At 48.9% G+C, this 6,482-nt stretch overlaps 1 protein-coding gene across 1 annotated transcript in view; it reads right to left on the reverse strand.

Moving 5' to 3' along the window:
- Positions 1 to 2,040, reverse strand: part of Zbtb8b (zinc finger and BTB domain containing 8B) — a 16,818-nt gene extending 14,778 nt beyond the window's left edge. The window contains exon 1 of the mRNA XM_021201144.2: positions 1,999 to 2,040. The gene's annotated coding sequence lies outside the window, so the exon portion shown is untranslated. The remainder of the gene's footprint in view (positions 1 to 1,998) is intronic.
- Between the last annotated feature and the right edge of the window lie 4,442 nt (positions 2,041 to 6,482).

Raw genomic sequence — 6,482 nt, forward strand, 5'->3', positions numbered from 1 at the left:
AAAAAAAAAAAAAAAAAAAAAAAAGAGTGCCTTGGTCACGGTGTCTGTTCACAGCAGTAAAACCTTAACTAAGACCCTAAGTATGGGGTGCTGCAGATGTAGCTCATGACAAAGTGCATGTCTTCCTTGTGTGAAGTCCTGAGTTTGATCCCTCCAGCACTGCATAAACTGGATGTCCTGGTACAAATCTATATAATTCAAGGGCACAAGAGATGGAGATGAGAGAATCAAGATTCAAGGTCATCCTGGGCTATCAATCCTGTTCCAATACAACCCAGGCTACATAAGACCTTGTCTCCAAAACAAAATGAAACAACAAAAAAATACAAACAAACAAAAAACTATGTATATGGGGGCTGGAGAGATGGCTCAGTGGTTAAGAGCACTGACTGCTCTTCCAGAGGTCCTGAGTTCAATTCCCAGCAACCACATGGTGGCTCCTGACCATCTGTAATGGGATCCAAAGCCCTCTTCTGGTGTGTCTGAAGACAGCTACAGTGTACTCATAGATATAACAAATAAATAAATCTTAAAAAAAAAAACAACTATGTATATTTCCTGACAAAAGGAAGCTATTAGCTATTAGGAATAGCAAAATTAACCAAAGCCAGTGCACATCTCCAAAGAGGCTGTTGGTGAGAGTAGGGCAAACTCTTGGATCCTTAAAGGAACCCTAGCTAGGCTACAGCACTGTCTTTAATCAAAGCCAAAGCAGAGGCTGGAAAGTTGACTCATCAGTTAAAGAAAAGATAAGGCTTTCCAAAGGACCTCAGGCCAATTCCCAGCACCTGAATCCAATGACTCACAACTGCCTGGGACTCCAGCTTCCGAATGGTAGCCACACCTCTGGCCTCAGCCGCTCCCCAAGCCCCGGAACCCCCCCCCCCACTCACACACACATATTAAAAATAAGAAAGAAAAAAAAAGCAGCCCACACATTCTGTGTGCCTCCCACTTACCCCCATTCGCTTTGCTTTGTCTTGAGAAAGAATCTGACTATGGAGACCAGGCTAGTCTTGAACTCAGTCCCCTCCACCTGCCTCTGCCTCTCCAGTGCTAGGATTACAGTGTTCATCACCACTGTCTGTCCAGGCCCGTCTTTCTGACAACTCTCCTCCAGTCCCACCAACATGGGAATAAAAACTGCTCTTCAATGACTAGTATGACTAGAAACTCCTGCGCATTGTTCATTTCGAAGCACTAAGAAAACTACTTGACAAACATTCATTTTAGGCTCATACTAAGGCAGTGCAGAATATTTTCATTTTTCAGAGAGGGAATCTGAGGTTCAAAGATACAGACTACATGTCCAGGATTTAGAATCCATATTCTACTGATTCCAGAGAGACAATCCGTAGCCATTGTTTACAGATCTCCCCAAACCCTCTAACAGGTCTAGCAATAGACGGGAAAACCACTCCCTCCTCCGGCCCAGGAAAAGGGTAATAGAACTAAGAGTTTTGCAGGGGTAGAATTTCTGACCAATTGCCATCTTCGGTTCTTCTGCTAAAATGCTCTCAAGATAGCGGGAACAATCCATCCAGAGCCAGACGACCTGAAGAGGCCACTGGAACCAGGTAATGGGCACAGTCCCTGGTGTCTAGGTATGGAAACGGAGGCCCGCCCGCAAAGTGACCATTACCCAAGCGGACACTGGCCCAGCCTGGCCAAGCCCTGGTGCCTGGATCAGGATCAGAATGAGCAGAGGCCAGAACTGCCACCTGGACCTTGAGGGGGTGGGTCACCCACAGCCAGGGAGGGTAGGCATGTGCCTCGGTGTCCACCCACCCCACGCAAGAAGAGGGAGGGTCTGCCACTGAGAGTGACTCTGCGCAGCCGGGGTCCAGGGAGTTACTGGGCCAGGCGGTCCAAAGCTGGCTGAGAAAGGCAACCGTCCCTGCTAACTACACCCGGTCCCCTGAGCCAGCCTCCCGAGGTGCCCCTAACTTTCCCCAAAACCAAAAAAGCCGCGGCGCCGATCGGATGCCGCGTTCTCACCTGGCACCGGGTTCCAGCCTCCTCCAGCGAGCTGAGCGTACTGACACGCCCCCTTTCATTCACCTGCGGCCCTCCAGTGAGAAGCGGGGAAGATGACCAATGGTGGGAGACCTTGGGCTGATGAAGGCGGGCCCTTCAGCCAGCAGGTCTGTCAATGGTCCGGGTACCCACCTCTGGAGGATGCGCTCTGAAGACTCCAGCGTTCACGGGGTGATGGGAGTTGTGGTCTTGTTAGTGTCCGAGCATTTGGGAAGTGATCCACTATGAAAACCAAGTTCGAGCCAACAAAAGTTTCTTTATTCAAAAAGCCGATACATTAGGAAGTCAGCTGGGTTCTGGATCCAAACCGTGTCAGAGAGAGTCAGAACAACCTTTTAAAGCAAAAACAAAAACAACACCCCCGCCCCCACAAAAAAACCCACCACCACCAATAAAACCCACAAATTAGGTAGGGTAGGGGCAGCCAATCCTGTACATGCATGCTGTATTCCAACCGTTTTTCACACCTGAAATCTTTTTTTGTTTGTTTGTTTTTTGTTTTTCGAGACAGGGTTTCTCTGTATAGCCCTGACTGTCCTGGAACTCACTCTGTAGACCAGGCTGGCCTCGAACTCAGAAATCTGCCTGCCTCTATCTCCCGAGTGCTGGGATTAAAGGTGTGCGCCACCACGCCCGGCCACACCTGACATCTTAAGTGGGTTATTACCTGTCAAACACCTCAGATGGTTTTCTTGATAATTGGCCTGGACTGAGGCCAGCCAACAGAGCCTATGTAGCGGCTGGATTTCACACCCGACTGGGTGCTGACCAACAAGGTATGGGGTGGGGTAATGTGGACCTAAATTCCTGTGGGGCGCCTAGAGCCTGAACCCCGTTTCTAGGAACTGAGCTGTTTCTTAAAATTGAGCCTAGTACAAGATGGAGACTATATACAAGATGGGGTCTCTGACGCTAAAGTGGCCCCAAGACTCTCAGCACTGTGTTGTAAAGACAAAACTACAAGTACCAAGATGCCCAAAAGGATGGGGGGGGGGCAGCTATTTGGGGCTGGAGAGGTGGTTCGGTGGTTGAGAGCCTGTTCCACCCACATCTGACTGCCTACGACCACCTGCAACTTCAGCTCCAAGGAGTCTGAGGACCTCTCATCATCGCATACACTCAGGAGAGCGTTAGAGCATGCGCAGGAACACGCATACTGTTTGTTTTTAAGCTATGAGGCAGCAATAGGCAGGATCATAAAGAAATTCGATTTCTTTTTCTTCTAGGTTTGGTCAAAATGTAAATGCATCTACATTTTCCTTTACCAATTTCTGATTTCTTCTGTAATCCGTGCGTGTGACTGATGACACCGGCCAGAGAGGGTTTGGATCCCCTAGAACTGGAGTTATAGATGATTGTGCGGTATCACGTAGGCACCAGAAATGAAAGCCGGGTCCTCTGTAGGAGCAGCCAGTGCTCTTTATCGCTGAACCATCACTCCAGCCATACCACGTCTCTTTAAAACATAGACAATGTATCATACAATGCCAATTTTCTCCTGGGACAGAGTTTCTCTGTGTAGCCGTGGCTGTCCTGGAACTTGATTTGTAGAGCAGGCTGGCCTCGAACACAGAGATCTTTTGCCTCCCGGATTCTGGGACTCTGGGCGTGCATACTCCACCACTGCCTGCAATGCTTATTCACTTGACCTATAACACCTCATCTTGCCCGTCCTAAAGGCTAATGGCTCATACCACCTTTCCCAGGACCTCAGGGTTGTTAACACAGCAGTCCTTCCTATGTACCGGGTGCTGCCTAACCCTCACACTCTCTTAGATTCCTTTCTCTGGCTCTTTCTTTATCATCCCAGACCTTAAGGATGTTCTCCTCACAATTTCTTCACATGCAGGTCCACATGACCTCTTTGCCTTCACCTGGGAACACCCTAACTCTGGAACAAGCATCTCAGTTTACTCGGACTGCCCTTCCCCCAGGAGTTCTGTGATAGCCCCATTTCTCCAACCAGGGTGGCCCCTGTCTCCCAGCCACTTAACTGACTTCTTTATTTATTATATGTAAGTACATTGTAGCTGTCTTCAGACATTCCAGAAGAGGGAGTCAGATCTCATTAGGGATGGTTGTGAGCCACCATGTGGTTGCTGGGATTTGAACTCTGGACCTTCGGAAGAGCAGTCTCTTACCCACTGAGCCATCTCACACCATGTAACTGACAACTTCTTAACTTAATAGGAAACAAAGGAGGCAGCATCTCTCCTCCTAAACCTCACTTCCTGTCCTTCAGATCAATTATCTAGGATTTCTCTTGTCCCCTACCAGCCAGGAATTCACTCTCAGTCAGAGAGTACCTGCAGTTCCTCACAGTTCCATCTACAGGGAAGACGGTCTCCGGTCTCCCCTTCCTTGCCTGGCAGGGTAAGACAGAACCTGGATTGGCAACTTTGCTCACCCAGTCTATGAAGCTGCTAAGAGCCCTCCCAGTGAGCCTCTGGACCCTGCTAAGCCTGCTGTGCCTTGTTTCATCTCACCTCAGAGACGCACTCCTACAGCCCCTGCCCTGGCTCCCCCGACACTTGACCAACCCTTTATTCTGTATACTACATTTTGGGAAATGGCTCTGAGGGATTGGGAGCAAAGGAGAGGACCCACGTTTGCCCCTACAGCCTATCTTTCTCAACAGCTAGATATAATAGTTAGGCTGCTTACCCACACAAACAGCAGCTTCCCTATAGGCCCGGGAGGCCTCATAAGCTCACATTTGGTCACCTTTTCTTCATTCTCTCACCACACTGGCTCAAGGACTTCCTGTCACACAAGAACCTCTCTCCTTTGTCCCCTTGGAGGCTTCAACTTATTCATATTGCCCTCCTAAAAAAAAAATCCCAATACCTCTCAATTGACTCCTGGCCTCCTCTCAACCCTGTGCACTCCTTCCCAAGGCAACTACCCCCCTCCCTCCCTCCTGCCTAGAATCACTTGAAACCCTTATCTACAAAGCCCCACAACTTGGCTATTTCCTCTCTGTCATGCCTTGACTATAGTTGGTTCAGAGACGTAAGCTCATCTCTCAGCTCCACTGGCTTCTGCCAAGCAGGCGCTGCCGTAGTCTCCTCTGACCAGGTTGTAGAGCTGACCCCAGGCCCCATTAGCTATAGCCCTGGGAGATGCTTGCACTAATAGGACCACTAAAGAGGCAGCCAGCACCGCTCCCTCCTTCCTCGAGTCTCCTCTTGGTCCTCCAAGCTTAATTCCTACTCTGAATCCCATTGTCATTGGACAGTTCAGCTGTCCTGAAGCCATGAACTGGCTACTAAAGCTTCTGGCAACAGATAGATGTCCTGGCTAAAGAGTGTTCATCTTTTGGACCTCAAGTTCTTCTCCCTCTTTATTCTCTTTCCTGCCGGGAGATTTCTGTCTTATCGAAGATGAGTGCTCATGTTTCTGTCACATGGTTAAATTTTCAGGCTTTATTTAGCTATGGCTCAAAGGCAGAATTCTGCTCAGACTGTTACAAACCCTCGGGAACTGCTTTCTCTACAGTGAGGCTTTCAGGGCAGACATTTCAAGCATCCTCCCAAAATAAAGTCCCCTAAGCTCCTTGCCTTTGTTTTTCTGTCTCTAGTCTATATCTGTCCAGCAGGTTTCCACTCAGCTGACAGACACCATCCAGGGACCTAGCTGCAGCCCTGTGGTTAACTGCTCCCAAAACAGCTCACCCCTCCGGCCTTGGTGGGCCTGCAAAACCAGCAAGCACTAGAAGCCCATGTGAACCAGTTCAACCAAGTGAATTGACAGGATTAAAGATGTATACAGGCTGGCTCACACCCTACAGCCTCCAAGGGCTGACTCCTACACTGGGCTCTCTGGTCTCCATCCTTCTCTGTCTCTTTGGTTTTTCAAAACAGGGTTTCTCTGTGCGGCTCTGTGAAGCGAGAACTTAAGGGTTCTTTAGAAAGTCAGTTGTGTTGGATGGTGTTTTGCTGGGGTAAACAGGTGAAGGAGTGTCTTCCTGAAGTGGACACAGGTGAAAGACGAAGGCAGAGTCCTGAAGGAACGTTTTGGTGAAGCAGCCACAGGAGAAAGGATGTCCTGCTAAAGCAAGCACGTGAAAGGACATGTGATGAAGGATTCTTTCCTAACAGCACGCATGTTTTGGTTCACCTTACATTGCGTAGCTGAGCTGCATTTGTCGGGACTCCAAAGAGAGAATCGCACCAGAAACCTCCTGGTGGTATGCTGCAGCTTCTTGCCGCTCCCTTGGGCTCAAGCTGATTGGCAGAGTGATGTCAGCTGAGACAGACACATGTGCTGCAGCGAGACCCATGGAGGGCGCATGATGTTTTTGGAGGGTATAAATAGACTCCACAGACAGTGTCGGAGGCCAAGCTAGCTGTGCAAGGCTTGTTATGCAATGTTTGTGGATCAAAAACAATCATAAACAATCATCTTTGTTGATCTTTGCTTTCTTTCTTTGCTTTCTTTCTTTT

Source organism: Mus pahari, chromosome 6 (assembly GCF_900095145.1).
Source record: "Mus pahari chromosome 6, PAHARI_EIJ_v1.1, whole genome shotgun sequence".
Taxonomy (NCBI): domain Eukaryota; kingdom Metazoa; phylum Chordata; class Mammalia; order Rodentia; family Muridae; genus Mus; species Mus pahari.